Source organism: Mustela lutreola, chromosome 5, assembly GCF_030435805.1.
Source record: "Mustela lutreola isolate mMusLut2 chromosome 5, mMusLut2.pri, whole genome shotgun sequence".
Classification (NCBI taxonomy): Eukaryota; Metazoa; Chordata; class Mammalia; order Carnivora; family Mustelidae; genus Mustela; species Mustela lutreola.
The window spans coordinates 12,844,609-12,865,800 of record NC_081294.1 but is presented as its reverse complement, the minus strand read 5'-3'; the positions used below and the strand labels follow the sequence as shown (position 1 = coordinate 12,865,800).

Sequence of the window (21,192 nt, the reverse complement as noted above, 5' to 3'; positions counted from 1 at the left end):
TGTAAGCCAGGCCCTTAACTTTATTTTAATGTGGTTTTTGAGCCCGAGAGCCAAACTTACATATTGTATACAGCTGTGGCTGCCTGCAGAAGCAAACCTTTGTGATAATGGTTTCGTTTTGTTTTAGAAAGAAATACTATATGGGTATTCCTCAATAAAACTCTAAACTTCTACCACCATAGCCTTTGCGTTCTGAGTTACGTCTTCGATTTGGCCCTCATGTGAAGTAGATGTCTTGTTCAAACATTATTTCCTTTAAAGCCTTCATTTGTCTGATTCCACTGTAAAGAGATGTCTCTATCTGTGCCTACCTTATGCTCCAAAATCTATCTGTGGTTCAAAGACCTGAGTCTGTCTATCTTAAGAACACAGGGGATTATGGGATAACTATCCCCAAAACACCCCTTTATGGCTATGGTTGCCCAGAGTTAAATGAGAATGCTCCTCAGGGTAGTGGGTATGAAAATGTGGCTCGTGTATACATCTACGCTGCTTTAAGAAACCTCAGTGAGAGGCAGTCACAGCTTTCCTCCGAATGTAGAACTGGTCCGTCTTAGGTTACAGCTATGTGTCTGTTGTATTTCAAAAATCCAAAAGAAGCCAACAGACAAATAGACCTATTATATTGAAAACTGTAAGTTAGCAAAATAATGCTTTGCAATATCACTGTATTTCCCCTTTAGATAATGCAGCCTTTCCTCTATTAAGTCAAGGCTAGGAGACTAAGGCATATTGCTCAGGAGCAGTGGATGAATACCATGTAAAATAATAATGATGATAATAATAGCGGTGAATGCTTATAAAGCGTGTATTATTTGCCTGGCCTTGCTGTATAGCTTGCATTAGGTCTTTACTCTTATCCCTTATGCAGAAGAGGCAAACAGATACCTCTGGGCTCCCACGTGGACCATCTTAGACTACTGAAATAGGAAACAAAATGGGAACTTGGGGTCAAAGTCTTATTTAGCAATAAAATAATATACTTCCCTGACATTTTCTTTATGCATATAAAGGAATTCTAGGGATTTTCATATAGAGTCCTCAATGCAGATAGATTCCACTAGGAATCCAGTTTGGAAATGGGAATCTAGTCACGTTTTTCATCAGACACTCTGATCATTTCATGGTACACATGGATGTACTCAACTTCTGCCCCATCTTCAGGGTAACACCAGGAGTCTGATCAGATAGAATAGGCATTGAATTCAGGTAAAAATTCACATTTTCAAACATCTTCTTAAGGACCAGCTCTTTGTTCACATAAAATATAGGCATGAGTCACTCAAGAGAGCTCTAGTGGTGGTAGGAAATTCTGTCAATTTTTATTCTACAAAATGGCCATTTTCTTCACAGAGTACCTTAATATCTTACAATTATTTTTTTCCAAATTTGTTCATCCTGCATTCAGCCTGAGAAAACATGACCAAAAAGGAAAAAGTATATCCTTTCTCAACATATACATCAGTCAAAGCATTGTGTTGTACATTTAAGTATCTTACATTTTTTTTGTCAATTATACCTCAACAAAGCTGAAACAAAACGAAATAATTTAAATCCAATTTGATTATTTAAAGACTCCATTTAGATACTCATCAGTCTTTTTTTTTTTCAAATTTTTGTTGTGCTATGTTAGTCACCATACAATACATCATTAGTTTTTGATTCAGTGTTCCATCATTGTTTACATGTAACAGCCAGTGCTCCATGCAATACAAGCCCTCCTTAATACCCACCACCGGCCTCACCCATCCCTATTCCCTAAAATCCTCAGTTTGTTTCTCGGAATCCACAGTCTCTCATGTTTGACTCCCCCTCTGATATCAACCACTTCACTTTTCCTTTCCTTCTCCTAATATCCTCCATATTATTCCTTATGCTCCACAAGTAAGTGAAACGATATGATAATTGATTCTGTTGACTTATTTCACTCAGCAGAATCTCCTCCAGTGCCATCCATGTTAATGTTAGAGACTTCAGAACTCTAAAGTCAATCCTGATAAAGAACAAAGCTGAAAATATCACATTTACTGATTTCAAACCTATAGTAATCAAAACAGTCTGGTACTGGCATAAATGCAGACACATAGACCAAAGGGTTAGTGTCAAGAGCCCAGAAATAAACCCTTCCATATACAGTCAACTAATATTTGACAAGGAAACAAAGCAAATTCAAAGGAGAATGGGGAATTCTTGGGAGGCGCCTGGGTGGCTCAGTGGTTTGGGCCTCTGCCTTCCGCTCAGGTCGTGGTCTCAGAGTCCTGGGATCGAGCCCCATGTCTGGCTCTCTGCTTGGTGGGGAGCCTGCTTCCTCCTCTCCCTCTTCCTGCCTCTCTGCCTCTTGTGATCTCTCTCTCTCTGTCAAATAAATAAACAAAATCTTTAAAAAAAAAAGAAGAGTGAGGAATTCTTATCAATTTTTATCAATAAATAGTACTGAGAGTGATATTTACATGCAAAAGAATGAAATTGGACTCTGTCTTATACCACTCACAAAAATTAACTCAAAATGGATTGAAGAATTAAATGTAAGATCTGAAAACGTTAAACTTTAGAAGAAAACATAGTGGAAAATCTTAAAATTAGTCTTGACAATGACACCAAAGCACTAGTAACAAAAACAAAAAATAAACAAGTATGACTATGTCTGAATAAAAAGCTCCCCATCATTTTTGTTAATTTCAACAAAATAAAAAGAAAACCTATAGAATAGGAAAAAATATTTGCAAACTTCCTCTGATAAGGAGCTGATATCCAAAATATGTAAGAACTCATATAATTCAATAACAACAAAACGAAAACCCCAAACGATATGATTAAAACATGGGGAAAGGACCTGAATAGACATTTTGCCAAAGAAGACTTACAAATGGCTCATGAAAAGGTAATCGATATCACTAATCATCAGGGAAATGCAAATCAAAATCACAATGAGATTATCACTTCACACATGTTAGAATGGTTATTATAAAAAGACAGGAGATAGTAAGTGCTGATGAGGATGTGGGAAAAAGGAAACTCTTGTATACTGTCTGTAGAAATGTAAACTGGCAGAGCCGCTATGGAAAACAGTATGGAGGGGCGTCTGGGTGGTGCAGGCACCACCCAGGGTTGGGTGGGTGGTGGTCTTGGGACTGTGGGATTGGGCCCCTATTGGGCACACAGAGCCTGCTTGAGATCCTCTCTTTTCTCTCTCTCCCCATCCCTCCTACCACAATATCTCTGTCTCTACCTAAAATAAATTAAAAAATCTTAAAAAAAAAAAAACAAAAAGAAAGAAAGAAAATAGTACAGAGTTTTCTCAAAAATTAAACAGAGAACTATGATATAACCTAGTAATAATCTCACTTCTGGAGATAAAGTGAAATCACTGTCTTAAAGAGACAATATACTTCCACATTCATTGTAGCATTATTCACAATAACGAAGACATAGAAACAAAGTAAGTATCCATGCATGATGGATGAATGAAAAAAGAAGATGGAGTGTGTCTATACACAGTGAAATATTATTTAGCCATAGAAAGCAATTTACCATTTGTGATAACATGGATAAACTCGAGGCATTGCACTAAGTGGATTAAGTAAAATGGAGAAAGATAAATAACGTATGATCTCACATATATGTGGAATCTAAAAAAGTGGAACTCATAGAAACAGAGAATAAAATGCAGGTTGCCAGGAGGTGGGGGGTGAGAAGAATGATGAGACGTTGGTCAAGGGTATAAATTTCCAGTTAAAATATGAGTAAGTCCTAATGATCTAATGTGCAACATAATGTCCGTAGTTAGAAATATTGTATTGTATGTGTGACAGATGCTGATAGAAGAGGTCCTAAATGTTCTCACCACCACCACCACCACCACCACCACCACAGTAACAAAAAGTGAGGTGAAGGATGTGTTAACCAATCTTACTGTGGCCATCATTTCACAATATACACCTGTATCAAATCATCACATTGTATCCCTTAAACTCACACAATGTTAAATGTTGATTATATCTCAAGAAAGCTGGGGGAAGAAAAGAAACTTCACAGCTGAACACATTTGTCTGGGCTCTCTCCCATTCTCTAGGCCCCAAGGCCACCCACCAGCTGCTTGGGTTGGCTTCACTACAGTTTATCCTGCTTTGGTAAAGAATAAGGGGTTCAACTCAAAGACCTGTACTGAATATATACATGTTAATACTTTAAGAATAAACATGTGTCGTAACTATTTGGAATGAAAAAGTTCTTAAATATACCATTACTTTACCTAGTTAAAAAAAAAAAAAAAACCCACAGAGAAAAGTAATCTCATCTTGATTACTTAGGATTGTAGTTATGAACAGGGAACACATACAGTATGTGACACACAGTGCCATAGAGGCAAACTGAGGAGGGAGAAAGAGTACTTTGCTCAGAATCAGACCATCCTGGGTTCCAATCCTGATTCTCCCATACATGATGTCTTCACCTACAAAATGCAGTCAATAATTCCTTGCTCTGAAAGCAATATGTGTAAAGTGTGCATTACAGCGTCTAATGCATATTTGGCACTGAGTACATGTTGGCTTCTCTTCCCCCTTTGATTCTCCATGACTCATCTTCCTTGTGATTTTCTCAGAACTTAGAGATCCACAGAACTTAGAGATCCACAGAACTCTTCGTTAAGTTCTTAGGACAACTGTGATGAGTAACTGATGTCTAATATTCCATTAGTCTCCGGGTTGGGAGGTCCATGTAGAGTGAGGAGTGAAGACCTTTCCTGCCCCCCACCCAACCCCAATGAAAATGCAAAACAAAAACAAACAAACAAACTAACAACAAAAACAATGACTGAGACTTTTGTGAAAGGGTTTATATGTCACCAGATCTACCTGTGCTTCCATTTACAGGTTGGCTGAGCTCCCATTTCCAATCTATAGATGGAGAAGTTGAGTTCTTTTTTCATTGCTTTGTTTTAAGGAAAGGGAAAATGATGCAGAGTAGGAAATATTCTTTTATTTATTTATCTACACATATACAAAGAAACAAATAATAAAGTCAGACCTACATTAGGTGTCTAATACTGCCCAGGCTCTATTTTAAGCACTTCACAAATAGTAGCTCGCTTAACTTCCACAGCAGCCCTATGAAGTAGTTTGCCTAGATGAAAGAACTGAGATATCAAGAGATGAAATTCAAAGTCACAGACCAGCAAGGGGCAGGGCTACGATGTCTGAACCCAGGAAGTTTGGATCCAGAGTCTATGCATTGAGTTTCTGTGCCCCACGTCAAAACTTAATAGACATGCATCAAAATGTCATATCTATGAGTCATCATCAAATAAAATTTGGAAAATACTTTAGATGTAACTAGTAATAATGACTTCTCTAATATACAAACTCCATATCTTAATGTAGGATCTGGCTGTAGGAAAAACTCAAGGCAATTTGCAGGCAATACAGTATCCTTAAGCATTACAAATGGAGTGCCATATTCAAGGAAGAAAAACAGTATATCAAATTAAAAAGCTGTAACTTCAGGGATCCTGTGAGAAAATCTACCCCCGCCCCCAACCTGTGTAAACCACTTACCTTTGGATAGCTCCTAAAGAGGAGGGCCCTAGGGCAGCAAGATCAAGAAAATTGCTCTGGAGAACGATGGGCAGTAGGTCAAAGTAGGCTACCCTCACATCCATATAAATTGTGACTCTCCACACTTGCCTCTAGAAAAAGCTTTCCTGGTTAAAGGAGAGAGAAGGGTAACTAAGGGTCAGGCAGAGGTGATCAGCAAAGAATTTTGCCTTTAAAGCCAGATAGGGGAACTCATACAAGCCGGACCTCTAGGTGGGATCCAGAGAGCCTGGGGATCTTGCTTCCACGCGTCTGATTTGGGATACAATATCTCGATGTTTAAAAATCTTCCTCATTGATTTTTCTGCCAAAGATGTCTAAATCCATTCAAAAGCCTTGGGTTTCTTATTTGCTTTATATATACTTGGGCTCAGACTCCTACACGGAGCTCTGGAAAGTTTAGTGCTTGTGTTCAGCAGATCAAAAAAAAAAAAAAATCACAACACATTAACCAAGGCAATGCTCCCATCAAGTAAAAATTTTGCTTAATCTTAGTGTAAGAGATACATCACAGAGCTGACCACTCCCATAAACATATTTTAAAACCCTGCAATTTCTCCTCATGCCATCTCTAGCCTCCAGCTCTGTTTACTGCCCCGTATTTCTGGCTCTGCTGGTTAAATGAAGTGTGTCCCAGGTCCCACCCAGGTCAGAGCGCCCCAGGGAGATAAGCCCAGCGCCAAAGAGGAATGCTGCTAGCATTTCATTGGTCAATGGTGACGTCATGCTCTAAATATTTGACTCTGGAGATTAAAGTAATTGAAAACATACTTCCATTCTCTAAACACCCCTATAACTGTCTCTTACATCTGCAATATTTTCCTCCAAGTACAATTGTCGGTGTATGATTGCTTTCCTGAATATAGGGTTTTATTCTATCCTGTTCATGGAGGTGGGGGGGGGGGGCAGTGTTCCGTAACTTACTGAGTGGCTGATGTATCCCCTTCTTGTGTTGCCCAAATGCCCTTAATCTCTATTCACTGGCTCTTTCAGGAAGACATACGCATGAGTATGAGTGTGGGTACGTGTGTGCGCTGCATGTACGTGTGTGCACGTCCATTGGCGTAAGTGCTGCAACTTAGTTACAGAATGGAGAGTGGAATATTGGTGGAACACCTTATTACTGCCCAAAATAATGTAATATACCATGACATGGCCATTTTGTATTTCATGGAGAATCTCAGACTTGGAAAAACTATGAAAGACTTTCTGGTTCAAATCTTACACGATTTTTCATGTTACAAAATGAAACTCCAAATTGTAAGCTCACAGTATCTTTTTTGGCAAAGAGCATGTACTTTTTGCTAGTGATCTTTTACTCTCTCTCCATTTCATTAAGCTTTTAAAACCGTATCTGCATATATTATAGCTTGCATGTCCTCATTTCCCCTGCTTTGACCGTTACTATATCTGGCTCCTGTTCCTATTTTGAAGTCATTTTTCTTCTTGGAGACTTTTACTTTCTTCTCCATTGCTTATATTCTCTTTCTCTTAAAAAAAAAAAAAATACTGTATACCCTAATAGTTCCGAATCAGAAAAACAACAAGAACTATGAATTTTGGCCACCCTCCTCAAACCAACCACTTCGTGGCAGAATGTTGGCTACTTCTATGACCCCGAGAGGCTACCATGAGAAGATGAACGTTATCATTTCATCAGGGGGTTCAGTAATTCCTGCATCACCTTCAGACTCATCACTTTGCCAAGAGGCTTCACAGTCATAGGACAGTGGTTTACAAATGGAAGGTAATATAACACCTTAGTGTGATACTTGGGTGGCTCAGTTGGTTAAGTGTTTGCCTTCAGCTCAGGTCATGATCCTGGGATCAAGTCCCTCACCAGGCTCCGTGCTCAGCAAGGAGCCTGCTTCTCCCCCTGCCTGCCGTTTCTCCTGCTTGTACGTGATCGCTCGCTCTCTCTCTCTCTCTCTCTCTGACAGATAAGTAAATAAAATCTTAAAAAAAAAAAAAAAACAAAACATAGTTATTTAGAACTTTCTCCCCAAAGCCCAAAGCGAAATGTTTGTAATCTACTTGGGCCATATGGAGAACTTCTAAATGGTTCTTCCTCTCTAAAGCCCAAACCCAAATCTGTGATTTCATCAGTTTGTAAGAAAAGGACTCTCCAGTGTGCATGATCAATGGTGAGAGGTGTGGACCCTAAATGCAGTCACAGGTGTCTTTGTAAGAGAGTGGTGGAGGGAGATTTGACAGAGAAGAAGGAAGTCACGTGAGCATTGGGGTACGAGGCTACTGCTGGCTTTGAAGATGGACAAAGGCAGGGACCAGGACCACAACAAAACAAGGGGTGCAGCTCTGGGTGCTGGTGAAGGCAAGGACACAGATTTTTGCCTAGAGCTTCTAGAAGGAGCGTGGCCCTCCTAAACACCTTGATTTCCAACTAGAAGTCTGAAATCACTTTCAGTCTGAAAGTGATTTCAGACTTCTCAGAAATTATAAGAGAATAAATGCATATTGTTTTAACCAGCAAGCTTCTGGTAATTTGTTAACAGCAGCAGTGGAAACCTAATATTCGATGTGGCTGAGTTTTAGCCAATGGGTTGTGAGTAGATCAGGCATGTTTTCGGGTCTGGGCTATAAACACTGCCCACATAGTGTCCTCAAAGCTCTTTGCGATGGGAGAAACAGATGAAGTTTTAGAATACAAGTGAGGTCCGGAGCTGACGACCAAGAAAGAATTTTTAAGATGTCTTTGGTGCATAAAGGTGGTTTTATTAAAGCATGGGGACCAGACCCGTGGGCAGAAAAAGCTGCTAGCCCAGGGTTGTGGCTGATTACATGCTAAGGGTTTGGGGAAGGTAAGGACAAAGGGAGATTTCAAAATAACTTTCATGTGCTAAAGAAGACCTACAAGATACTGGAGCCCTTGAGCTTGTCAAGTTAAGGCTGTTTTTCCCTTCCTAACAAAGTATTAACATTAAGATGGTTGGGAGATTCCTGGAAGAACATCACAGGGTCCTACCTAGGAGTGGGGGTAGGGGAGCTTGCAGGGTGTCAGCTTCTGCTTTGTCCTCATCCTCCTTCCGTTCCCTTGTCAGGACCAAAGGACAGTGACTACAGAAGCCCCATACTGGAGATCGTAGAGCTTCCCAAGCCCTCAAAAACCTATGCGGAGAAGACAGGACCCTGCTGATCCGGGACTGCTCAGCGGGAGATAAGCTTCCATTGCATTAAGCTGTTACTCCTTTTGGGCTGATTTGTTACAGTGGTTGCTGTCACTCCAGCTGGGGCACGATTTCTTTTACTCTCAATATCGCTCTTTACGGAGAGATTTATTCTCCTTCCTGGGCGAAGCCCACCACGGCCCTGGCTGTATTAAACTCTGGCAATGGCTGATCCTACCAGGCATGCATGCAAAATGATGCTTCGTGTTCTTTTCACCTCTGCTGACTCTACTCCCGAGAAAATACACGCAGAGATTGATGGTCAGAAGTCGCAGGGCGGCATCCTGGAATTGTCGGCTGGGGTTTACCATCTGGAACTTCATAGTCCTCTTAGAGGGAAATGACAAAAGAGCAAGTCTATCTACATTCATGCGTTTATTGTCTATCTATCTACCTGCCTGCTTACCTATCTATAGCTACTGTATAGGTACCATTCAGTCCTCACACTGAATACATAGATGGATAGACAGGTGATACATACACACATACACAAACATATAGGTGTGTATGTGTGTGTGTGTGTGTGTATTCTTAGAACAGTGTCTAGAACCCTGGGTTGCGTAAGTATTAGTCATGTCGTGATATAGACAAGGGAAGTGTCAAGTGCTATGAAATTGCTTAGTTGGAGAATATAATTGTATCTAAGGGGTGAAAAATGTCTTACACGGTAAATCACGTTTCAAGCTGATAGCTGAAGATTGGTTAGAAGGCGGGCAATCCGGAGTGAGGGAAGGCTGATGGATACGTGAAACGAAACATGCACCGTCTCGGGGGCGGGAAGACAAAGTACGGAGTTTGAGAGCAAAAAGAAATTCGCCGGCAAGAGCAACATGTGAAGGAGAAGCCAGAGCTGAAGCTGGAGATGTGAGCAAGGGCAGAGGGTAGAACCGAACAGCATGGCGTTTCCTTGTGCTGCTTCCAGTCACCAACGCTGATAAGCTAGTACAAAGGTGCTTTTGTTTGAGGGCGCCTGGGTGGCTCAGATGGTTCAGCATCTGCCTTAGACTCAGGTCATGACTTCCAGGTCCTGGGATCAAGCCCCATGCTGGGCTCCCAGCGCAGCAAGGAGTCTGCTTCTCCTTCTGCCTCTTCGCCCTGCTTGTGCTTTCTCTGTCTCTCCCTCAAAGGAATAAGTAGTATCTTTTTTTTTTTAAAAAAAAAAGTGATTTTGGTGGGCGCCTGGGTGGCTCAGTGGGTTAAAGCCTTTGCCTTCGGCTCAGGTCATGATCTCAGGGTCCTGGGATCGAGCCCCACATCGGGCTCTCTGCTCAGCAGGGAGCCTGCCTCCCCCCCAACCTCTCTGCCTGCCTCTTTGCCTACTTGTGATCTCTCTCTGTGTGTCAAATAAATAAATAAATAAATAAATTCTTTTAAAAAGCTGATTTTGTTTGTAACATGATGGTAATTGATAAACTCGTATCTTCAGAACTGTTAGGTGGAACAATGTGTATGTTATTTTAGAGAAACTTTAGTGCATTCAAATGAACATAACATTGTTTCCAGATTTATAAAGTAAACATAGTAAACTATAAGTTGCTGGGGGAAAACAAAGAATGAAACCAGCCCAGTGGGCACTTCACTTCCCCGCCAGCATCCGAGGCTGCTGGAGGGAACTGCCCACCTCACCCCTGCACTTGAGCTCAGTAGTTGACAGATTGTCCTGGGCCAGGAGACACCTGTCCATGACGCCAACTCTTCCGAGAGGGTAGGGAGTCTTCAGCTCATGCCAATTTATTGGTGCTCGGACCTCCTCAGTCTTCAGGAGCTCCTACAGGGTCAGTGTGTGGAACTCACCTCTCCATGAAGGGAGCCAACCCGAGCTTAGGAACCCAGGGCTGTGAAGGGCAGAAAGTCACTTTCTGCTGGTTCTGAAAGCCAGCTGAGATGTCCTGTCATATCATGCAGAGCAACATCCGAGAGGCTGGCCTGGCTCTTTCCAAAGGAAGCTGAATCACCTCCCGCAGGCTTTGGGCAAGTGCCCTCACAGACGCGGCCGTCGCAGCCTACCCCGCCATCTCGGCTCCTGCCACGCGAGCTGTGTGTTCGCAACCAGATACTGCGGGCATCAGGGGTTCCCTGAGTATTGGGAGCCCACGCTCTGTCTCAGAAAAATCAATGTTTTCGATTTTCATTACATCCCTGCTGAGGAATCCTGTCTGTTCAGCCCATCATTCCGGGTAGTTTGATTTCTCTCAAACATACCCAGAGCGGTTTTCACTTTTTTTCTTTGAGAAAAGTTGCTGAACTTTTATTGAGCCCATTGTAGGATTCTCTTTTCTGGTAAAGAAGTAAAATGCAATAAACTTTATTTGCTCCAGGTTGGCACTAATGGCACAAAGATGAGCTGTGAGATGTAGGTTATCTTTAAAAAAAAAAAAATACTTATGTAAAAACCCTTTGTAATTGTCAAAGTGCTTTTGCAAATAACTTGTTATTTCCCCTGCTCTCAGGATGGCTTTTCATCGCTCCTTCTGCAGTCTGAGGAACATGCGATTAATGAGATGTGAAATGATTTTGACTCTTAAGAGCCAACCTGGACTGACCAGTGTTGAAGGAAAAGAAACACTATGTTTGAAGTTGATGTGTTTGAAGAGGTCGGTGGCCTGGCCCTTAAAATGATAGACATTGGTGGAGATTACATAGCTTAAAAAATTGCTTTCAGAATCTGAAGGAGGAGAAGATAATTAAAAGTTAAGGCGCCTGTTCAGGTTACAGGATAACATCAGTAATAAACCTCTTCGTGGAAGGTTTTTTATAATTACCATGCATCTGCTTTGGAATGAGCTAGAACATAGTGCATTACTAAATGCTCGTCACGGACACAGATATCGCTGATTTCCTCTGTTGGTCTGAACTGGTGGTAAGCAAGCAAATGAGAAAGGAGGTGGGCATAATCAGTGGAGCTACTAGTGGCTGAAATCTTGGCATTAAGAGGTATTTCCTAATCTCCTCCTTAGTGTAAGAGATCCTTTATTTCTCTTGGGAGTTTTGGGGATATTGGTTACAGAATAATTTCTAATTATTCTCCGGAGGTGCCAAGGCCAAGACAGAATTCATTTTGCTCTTAAGAATTACAGTACAATTATTTTATATAATCAGATATTAGATTTGGCTGGAAAACTTCAAGATACAAGCTGCCATTTCCTGGCACTCAGCATCTGTGCCTAGTGTTTGCCATTCGGGCCCAGAGGCACAAAGTATCCCACATCCGCGTACCGCTCAGGGAGAAGATGTTGTTTTGACCTTGGCTTTATAACTTGAACTGAAAGCTGATCCTGCCTCTGCAGGGTCATTCAGCCACTCTTAATGCTGGGTGGGGTCAAAATTGTACAGTTGGTGATGCTGAAACCCAGGGACCTCTGCTCCGCCCCCCAACTTCCCATAAGACCCTCATCTGAGTCCAAATAAACCAAGAATAATGTCTACTCAGATTTGGGGCAGTGGGTTGGTTCTAGGGACTGAGTATTTGTGTCACCTCAAAATTCATAGGCTGAAACCCTAACTGTGAAAGTGATAGTATCAGGAAATGGGACCTTTGGAGGTGATTTGTTTTAGATAAAACCATGAGGTTGGAGCCCCCATGATGGACTGAATATCCTTATAAGAAGAAGAGACTTTGCTGTGTGAGGACATGGCCAAAAGCACCATCTGCTAGCCAGGAAACAGGCTCTCACCGGACATTGAATCAGCTGGCACCTTGATCTCGGACTTCCCAGCTTTCAGAACTTTGAGAAATAAAAGTTCATTGTTTATGTTATTTGTCACAGCAGCCTGAACTAAGGCAGGTGAGGAAGAATTTTCAGAAGTGTCTACTGGATAGTAAATATTTCAGGCTCTGTGGGCCATCTGTCTACAATAAGACCTTGACCACAACCCATCATCGGGGGGCACCTAGGGCTGAGGGTAAAGGAGGAGTGAGGGGGAGGTTGGTCGAGGTCTCCCACCATGCCACACTCTATTTTATGTGAGAAGGAAATATGCTTCTGGCTCACTGAAGCCATCAATACATTGTGAGTTTCAGGTTGCTTGCCCCTTAACCTATTTCTCACTAACTCAAGCATTTAAATTGTAACTCACAATATTTTGAGTAACACTGATCTTTTATGCTAGCCCACTTTGCTTTTTCATTCACTCAGGATGGAGAAGAAAGGCAGGGACAACATGGTGCTTCCCCGCAGAATGAAGAGAATAGAACTAGAAAAGGTACTGAAGGGATAAGAGGAAGATCGGTGCCCCGTGTAAATCACATTGGGCGGGAGGGTCCATGTCTCCTACCCCAGCTCTGCCAAAGACCCTACTGACAGCTTGTCCTCAGTGGGTCACCTACCAGTCAGCATTTTTTGTTGTAGGAAACTAAAAAACAAAGCCCAAAACAACACACAAACAAAACTTTGGGCTAATTTAAGCAGACAAGTATTTTGTTAAGAAGACATAAGGAGGAAACTGTTAGGATATAAGGCCATAATAACCAGGAAGGCCACTGAAAAAGGCCCGCTCAAGAACATGGGACACTGGCAGCAGTGAGAGCCATGCTAAACCATGGGACAATACCAGTTGGGAGAAGACACCCTTGCTACTTTCAGAACTACACAAGAACGTCACTATTGTAGCATCGAGTCTGGAGTTCCTGAAGACATGGCTTCCATCACCTATCACCAGAATGGAATCTTCCTGCTTTTTCGTACCCTAAGCTCCCAATTCAGTGTTTGGGAGGAGTATAAGACAGGCAAATAATGTAAAAGTTGAGGGTTTAGAACACCTGTCGTGAGAATCAAGCTTGGTCTCCCACTGAGACTTGTGAACAGAGGAATCCTCCATTTGTGAGAGGATTTGGGGTGCCCGGTAGCCAGAGACAGTGGGAGAGAGCAGAGGGAGAGGGAGAGATACAGAGAGACAGTGAGAGACAGAGAGACTGTCTACAACAGGACTCCATTTGCTCTTCTGTGAATGGAGCAGGTTGAATTACATGAACCTCTAAAGATGTTTTAACTTCCAAGTGTTCTGATTCTAGAAAAGTAATGCCTAGATGCTTATATTTAAGAACATGGGAGGAAGCAACACACAAATTATCTGCTTTCTGAGCTGCTCGGGCCTGACAACAAATCTGGAGGCAAATGGGTTTCCTCTTGCATGCTAACTTCTATTGTGGTTTTCAAAACTGTTACACAAAAATAATTCAGAGAATGACCCTATATTCATCAGCAAAGAGAGTTGGAGTCAATTAGACTGGACTTCCTCTACACAGGGGCAGAAGTGGGGAGGAATCACAGTGACCTACCTACTAATTCTATCCTCAACTCAGAAATATGGGCCGTATAAAATAAGGGCCGGAGACACTCCTTTGGATACTGATGTCCTTTCTCCCCAGAGAGGGAGCTATAAATGAAAATCCTCTCTTAGGAGACTGCTTGCTGGTCATGATGGCAAATAGGCAGGATGCAATGATCTATTTTACGTGTCAGCTTGACTAGGCCACCATGTGTCCAGACATGTGGTCACACATTATTCTGGTGTGTCTGAAAGGATGCTTTTGGATGAGACCAACATTTGAATCAGTAAACTGAATAAAGCAAATTACCCTTCTTAACATACATGGCTCTCATCCAATCAATTGAAAAACTGAACAGAACAGAAGATTGAGGAAGAGGGAATTTTGCTTTTCTGACTGTTGAGTTGGCACATTGACCTCCTCATGCCGTTGGACTAGAACTTATGACATAGGCTTTTCTGGTTCTTAGATCTTTAGACTGACTCAGACTAGAGCCAAACCACCTCCCACCTGGGTCTCTAGCTTAGGACTCCACGTTGGGATTTCTCAGCTTCCATAATCATGCAAGTTAATTTATTATAATAAATATTCTTTATATGCAGATATCTCCTATTGGTTTTCCCTCTCTGGGGAACCCTAAGATATATGGCTATGCTCAGCTGGAACAGAAGGTCAGCGCTTGGCCAGATTAATTCCCCCTCCCTTACCAACACCTCCTTCAATTCTGTAGCCAGAATGATGACCATGGGCCTCCAGGTAACTAGTCACCAGTGTAGCCACTTGTTCAGACTCTGTTCCAGTGGCCTAAAGTGACCGTACGGGAGCCAGTGCAGAAGACCTTGGGTAATTTGTAGGCCTACTTCTCCTGCACTTGAGGAGTAATCTCTCTGAAACACAGGCCCTAAAGTGATGCCTCTCCAACGTGGGTCTCAGAACAAAAACGACCATACTGAGAAGGTGGAATGCTAAAAAAGCAGATCCAAGAAAAAGCCTGAAATTTAGTGCCCAGAAAAATCTGAAAGTTTTCAGTGTGAATTCTTTCTCGTTGGTGGATTCTGTATTTTCTTCCAACTTGCCTGCTTCACTCACTTCTGTATTTGCAGAACCTCTAGGCTATAACTCTCTTGACTTACCAGCATGCTAGATGCACCAATGTTAAAGAGGATAGTGACCTTCTAGGATTTGGCACATGGATCATTTATTCATATTTAGCAAAAATACTCATTGAGATGTGAGCTTGGACTGTGGCATTTGCTTGTAGTTGGAAAGTGGGACTCTGGTGATGAAGAAAATGGAAGCTTCAATTATTTACACTCCTCACTTTATATGGCACCCTGCCAGTGAAGTAGGTCTTAAACAGATAAACTCCATCGATTAAGGTAGATTAGAAGAGCTTAATGTTAAATTGATTCTGCTCTTCTGTTTCCTTCTGGTGTTCCCATTTTGCAGATGTTACATCTTTTGGAGTTGTCCACAGTCCTTGGACTTTTTAGTCTGTGTTTTTTTTTGTTTTGTTTTTTGTTTGTTTTTTGTCTTTGTTCTCTTTGCTTTTTGTGTTTTGAGGATCCTATTGATATAACCTCCAGCTCAGAGATTCTTTTCTTGGTCATATAAAGTCTACCAAGAAAGCCAGCAAAGACATTCTTCATTTTTGTTTCCATGTTTTTTTTTTTTTTAATCTTTAGCATTTCTTTTTTGTTCTTTCTGGGTGTTTCTATCTCTCTACTTACTTTGACCATCTGTTCTTGCATGGTGTCTACTTTACCTTCTAGACACCTTAGCACATGAATCACGGTTGTTCGAAATTCTCATCCTGATACTTCCAACATCCCTGCTGAGGTGATGAGGTCACTTGACTATATAAATTCTTTTTTTTTTTGAGATTTTATTTATTTATTTGACAGACAGAGACCACAAGTAGGCAGAGAGGCAGGCAGAGAGAGAGGGGAGGAAGCAGGCTCCCTGCTGAGCAGAGAGCCTGATGTGGGACTTGATCCCAGGACCCTGGGATCATGACCTGAGCCGAAGGCAGAGGCTTTAACCCACTGAGCCACCCAGGTGCCCCGACTATACAAATTCTTGAATGACTAGGAACATCTGTCATGCCGTTTAATAGTCAGGATTATTTTCCAAAGTTTTAATGGAACGTTCGCAGTAAGATTTGTAACTCTTATTTTTGGGAAGCTGCTTTTTATGTCAACTTGAAAGCTCTCCTACAACTCAGCTGATTATATTCTGCTTGCCCCTGAATCATGAAAACAATAGTTACTATTTGAGCTTCCCAACAGTTCTCTACCTAAGAGGTGGGTGCCTCTGTTTACAGGTGATCAACATGCCATTTGGTGAGATTAAGTACTTTGTCGAGAGTCATACAGTGAGAATGGAGGAGGGCTGGGATTCCCACGCACTCAGATCCCGGGACCCTTAGACATTGCCCTTCAGATCCCCACTGGAGAAGATGGTTTCTCAGACACAGGAGCTTATCTTCCCTAGAAATGGAAATGGACAAAGCTTTCCCTAACACATAAAGAGAACTCATCTTGGGGTGGATTGATTATCTTGAATTCGTGCTGGTCTTATAGATTCAATAAAAGTAAGTGACCCATAGTCACCAAACTGTGGAAAGAATCAAGATGCCCTTCAATGGACGAATGGATAAGGAAGATGTGGTCCATATATATAAAGGAGTATTATGCCTCCATCAGAAAGGATGAATACCCAACTTTTGTATCAACATGGATGGGACTGGAAGAGATTATGCTGAGTGAAATAAGTCAAGCAGAGAGGGTCAATTATATGGTTTTGCTTATTTGTGGAACATAAGGAATAACATGGAAGACATGGGGAGATGGAAAGGAGAAGTGAGTTGGGGAAATTGGAGGGGGAGATGAACCATGAGAGACTGTGGACTCTGAGAAACAAACTGAGGGTTTTGGAGGGGAGGAGGTGGGAGGTTGGGTGAACCTGGTGGTGGGTATTACGGAGGGCGCAGATTGAATGGAGCATTGGGTGTAGTGCATAAACAATGAGTTCTGGGACACTGAAAAGAAATTAAAAAAAAAAAATGTGAGTGGCCCAATGTGGAGCTGAACATGGGATATGTGCCGTGTACCCATAGTGAGCTATAATCTCCAAACAGGGTTTCATTAGAGGAGCTTAATTCCTTATCCTTGGAAGTAGATGAACATGGCTCCTTTGCATTAGTTGCTAGGTGACTCACTGCACCAGCCAGCCAGAATTATAGATTCAAGGAAGAACAGAAGAAGGAGGCCAAAAAATAGTCCTCTCCTTAAAACTCTGAAGAACCCATTTTCAGCATGTCTCTGGGCTCTTGGGAGACACAATCATAATAATTTATGCCACCTCCATCGAAAAGAAAAAAGAAGATTCTCCTTTTTAGATCTTGGGAATATAGCTGTATACTATGTTCAGTTTCTGGGTTTTCTGCCACAAATATTTAGAATCCATCTTGTGACAAAAAAATACACATTTACAAATTGCTGAGAAAATCTCAAGGGGCAAATTATACAAAGGGGAACAACTACTAGAGCCTTAGTTGATTGTGGATTCCACCCAATATATTGATCTTATGGTGTTAAATTCTACTCCCCACCACCACCCTAAATAGTCCTTTGTTTCTTGGGAAAATGTACACGCCACCCACCACCCCAGTTTCAGATCAAAACTACCTTTTCCAACAATTACTTGGCAACTTCTCTGCTTTAACAACTTATTTAAATAGTTTGCCCTTCTGGGCAACTGTTACCTTGGCAAATGTTTTTCTAAAAACTTCTTGATCTCCTAATAATTTTAAGATGGGATAATTTATCTCCCAATAATTTAACATGGTGGTCCTCTGGGCAGCTGATGTTTTTCTTCTACCTCAGTTCTATTGGGAAAGTTTTAAATATTGGCTCTTATTTTTCATTGTCCTATAGAATTATCTTAAAGATTGGCCATGACTGAGTGATAGGGTGGCCTTCTTCTGTCTTTGACTTTGGGCTGGGCCACATGACTTTCATTGTCTATAGAAGTTTTTATTGCTGTCATAATAAATTGCTACAAATATATTGGCTTAAAACACTTACATTTATTATCTCACACTTTCTGTAGCTCAGAAGTCCTGTGGACTCAAAACTGAGTGTTCTGCCTAGGGTCTCACAAGGCATAAATCAAGGTTACAGATGGGTTGGACTCTTTCATGAAAGTTCTATGGATGTGTCTGCTTCCAATCTCATTCAAATTGTTGGTCAAATTCAGTTCCTTGTGCAAGAAGGAGACTCCCCCACTGTATCCTTGCTGACTGTCAGTGGAGACCAGTCTTTGCTTCTCTAGGCTGCCTGTCTTACTTCTTGAGCTGTCTTCCTCCAGCTTGAGGATGTGGCCTCCTCCAGCAAAGGTGGGTTGAATTTCTCTCATACTTCAATTCCCTTCATCTTTTGTTTTTGCAGCATCTCTTTTACTCCAGCTAGGGAAAGTTCTCTGCTTTTAAGGACCTAAGCAGTTAGATTGGATCCATATAGATAATCTTTTAATACAGATATCTTCCTATTTTAAAAATCATAATCTTAACTACATCTATAAAGTTCCTTTTGCTATATAATGTAATATATTCACAGATTCTGGTGATTAGGACGTGAGAATATTTGGGGACCATTCTAACCACCATATTGGTCAACAGGATGTTAGCAGAGAAGAGGCAAGTGGAGACATGAAATGTCCATGCAAGAATAGCCTTGATATCTGATTCTTCCTTCATCATGGAGGATAACCCATGTAGCTGATAGCTATTCTGTCTAGACCCTACAGTGAATAGAGTTGGAAGGGCTCTGAGCCAACACATAGTGAGGATCCAAGCTCAGCCCAACCTGTAGCTTGAAGCAGAGTCACCAAGTTAGTTCCAGCCTGGATGGGACCCTTTGCAGTCGCATTACCCTTCAAATAAATGCTTACCCTCATCTGTCAGCGTTCAAGGGAGATTATCCCATACAGAATTATTGTGGCAATTGCTCATTGATGTAGCAACTCACATTAAAACATAAAACCAGGGGCGCCTGGGTGGCTCAGTGGGTTAAGCCGCTGCCTTTGGCTCAGGTCATGATCTCAGAGTCCTGGGATCGAGCACCACATCAGGCTCTCTGCTCAGCAGGGAGCCTGCTTCCTCGTCTCTCTCTCTGTCTACTTGAGATCTCTGCCTGTCAAATAAATAAATAAAATCTTAAAAAAAAAAAACATAAAACCACTTTTTTCTTTTTTTTCTTTCTAAACCAACCTAAGTTTTATTTCAGAATCTGTCCCAACCCTATTTCACACTAGTATCTGAGTTTCATTATTATAAAAAGCTCTGGCCAAGGACAGAAAAGTTGGCCTAGAATTCTGACTCAGGTGATCTTAGACAAGTCATTTGCTCTCTACGTATCTTGAGTTCTTCCTATATAAATCAAGAAAATAATCCAAACTTATGGCATTATAGCAAAAATTGAATAAAATAATAAATTGTTTCATTCAGCTGTTCTTTGGTGTATTCACAGAGGTAAAGCTTATGGAGTTCCTACTTTGAGCTAGGCATTATGTTAAGGATCAAGGAATTAAAGATTAATGAAGATAAATTTCTTATTTTTAAGAAGTCTACATCTCAATCAGAAAAGCATTTTATAAATGTTAAAGCAGTGTACAAATTCAGAGCATTGCTTTGATATTTCTTTTTCTTTTTCTTATCCCTTTGCATCAGGCATGTACTGCTTTTCCACATTTCCTGTCCCATTTTTCTTTAAGCTGTCAATCAAAGGTTGGCTCATTTTGAAAATTAACATCCTTCAAATTGCACCTTCACATTCTTTACCTGAACTAAAAGGTAGTTACATTTATGCATTGGGGAAAAAGTATTTCACTTCTGGGAGACCCAAATCCACTAAGCCCTATAGGCAAGCATAGGAGCTTTTCAGTTGAAAAGGATTAACCTTTCTTAGATCTATTGAAAATCCTCTTATTTATTTTCTTCACTCATAAGAATGCACCTCAGGGCATATATGCATCCGTACCAAAACCCAACAACAACACAAATGAGTTACATGCAATTCTAAATAAAAGATTATAATGGAAATTGTCTGACCGCATTTGTTTCTGTAATCCTCCAAAGCCCCATCTAACTATTCATCTTTCCTTCAGGATCAGAGCATTTCTATAAATTCTTATGGCCCTTAATAGTTCTCTTTTTCAGACATGATCATTATTCAAAGCGTAACCCCGTAGAATATTTTTGGAACATTGCATTACTGTCATTCACTATGCTATTTTAGCTTTGGTTTGCTTCCCTGCTTCTTTCTATCTCCTTTTCCTCTGCTCTGTCTCTGGACCAGAGCAAATGTTCCTTTTGTTGGACTGCCCCTAATAGTTAAAAATAACGCTAAGTGTGCATAGCTTGACCTGTTCTACAACAATTCACTGACAGTCTAAATGACAGAACATTGGCATAGAAAATTGCTTCAGGGACACATCAACATCCCACCAAGAACTTCCAGGAGGGCTGCTGCACTGTGATAAACTTCCCCTTTCCTCCAGTGCCAAAATTGACAATATCTCCGTGGAGCCATCTTACCCTTGTCTTGAGAAGGGCCTCTGGTCCAACCCCAAAGTTCACTCAACTCGTTTTATATTGTTGGTAACTCATTTTATATTGTTCTCAAAGACTTTCTTACCATGAAGATATTTTCACATAGAATGAACGACTGAATGGTAACAGGCAGTCAGTATCATCATGTTTCAAGAGAGACACCCGATAGCATGGAATTTGCAACCATACTTAAGGGACAGAATGGTCACTAGTCAATATCAGTCTGTTTGTGTCATTCTGACCATCACTTGTGATATTTCAGCCAACACTTTGGTGTAGGAGTCAGAGAAGATAGGACATATCCTGGGAATGGGAGATACTGTCTATTGGTGCTGGCCTTGGGGGAAGTGCGGTGAGACATGTCAGAGAAACATATCAATGGGATTATTCCTAAGCATGCTGAGTCAAAAAAAGGAGGCACCCCTACTGCAAGGCAATGAAAACACAGGTCAGAATCTGGAGGGTTAGGTAAACAAACAAAAAATAGAACATGGAGGGAAGGCTGTATAATATCAAAAGTTAGGGATAAGA

General features: G+C 41.3%; 1 long non-coding RNA gene across 1 annotated transcript; it reads right to left on the bottom strand.

The window, feature by feature from the left end:
* Positions 1–1,310: 1,310 nt before the first annotated feature.
* On the bottom strand, positions 1,311–6,134 carry LOC131831299 (uncharacterized). Its single transcript, XR_009353587.1, has 3 exons — positions 5,802–6,134; positions 5,556–5,701; positions 1,311–2,355 (listed from the first exon to the last, which is right to left on the bottom strand). It is a non-coding gene; the product is annotated as an uncharacterized LOC131831299 (long non-coding RNA).
* Positions 6,135–21,192: the final 15,058 nt, after the last annotated feature.